At 42.5% G+C, this 1114-nt stretch overlaps 1 non-coding gene across 1 annotated transcript; it reads right to left on the reverse strand.

Moving 5' to 3' along the window:
* Positions 1–309: 309 nt before the first annotated feature.
* Positions 310–417, reverse strand: LOC112700338 (small nucleolar RNA R71). The gene has a single exon (XR_003153246.1). It is a non-coding gene; the product is annotated as a small nucleolar RNA R71 (small nucleolar RNA).
* Positions 418–1114: the final 697 nt, after the last annotated feature.

Raw genomic sequence — 1114 nt, forward strand, 5'->3', positions numbered from 1 at the left:
GAAACCCACCATTCATGCCAACAATTTGAGCTAAAACCTCAGCTCATCACTTTGGTGCAAAATAATTGCTCATTTGGAGGAGGTGCTCAAGAAGACCCTAACCAACACTTGACCACCTTCTTGAGGATCTGTGACACAGTGAAGACAAATGGAGTCCACCCGGATGTCTATAGGTTGCTCTTGTTCCTCTTTTCACTCAGGGACAAGGCAACAAAGTGGCTTGAATCCTTCCCAAAAGAAAGCCTAACAGATTGGGAGGAGGTAGTGAACAAGTTTTTAGCAAGATTTCACCCTCCTCAAAAGATCAATAGGCTAAGAACTGAGGTGCAAACTTTCAGGCAACAAGATGGTGAGACACTTTATGAAGCATGGGAGAGATTCAAAGACTTGACAAGGAGATGCCCATCAGGGATGTTTAATGAGTGGGTTCAACTTCACATCTTCTATGAGGGTCTTTCCTATGAGTCAAAGAAGGCTGTAAATCATTCATTAGGAGGTTCTTTAAACAAGAAGAAAACTGTTGAAGAAGCCATAGATGTCATTGAAACAGTTGCTGAGAATGACTACTTCTATGCCTCTGAAAGAAGTAACACTAGAGGAGTAATGGAGCTAAACCACATGGATGCACTGTTAGCCCAAAACAAGATGATCACCAAGCAGCAGCTAGCAGATCTTACCAAGAAGGTGGAAGAGAACCAAGTTACAGCAGCCATCACCTCATCACCAACTCATGAAGGAGTAAACATAGGAGAAGAAAGTGACTGAGAGCAAGCCAACTATGTAGGAAACTCACCTAGACAAGTCCATGATCCATACTCTAAAACATACAACTCTGGATGGAGAAATCACCCCAACTTTGGATGGCGAAACCAACAAGACCAAGGACAAGATTCGAGACGCTCCAACTTCAACTCCAACAACAATGCCACTCATCAAAACACCTCACAGAGATATTACCAGCATCCATCTAGCCAACCTTCTCAACCACCTAATCTCAACCTACCATCATCCACAGATGATAGGCTTTCAAAGATTGAAGGTCTACTCAAAATTCTATGCAAAGATATTCAAGATAGTAAAGATTTCCGGGAAGAAGTGCAGTCTAACATGCAGA

The sequence above is a fragment of the Arachis hypogaea genome, chromosome 6 (assembly GCF_003086295.3).
Source record: "Arachis hypogaea cultivar Tifrunner chromosome 6, arahy.Tifrunner.gnm2.J5K5, whole genome shotgun sequence".
In the NCBI taxonomy this organism is placed as follows: domain Eukaryota; kingdom Viridiplantae; phylum Streptophyta; class Magnoliopsida; order Fabales; family Fabaceae; genus Arachis; species Arachis hypogaea.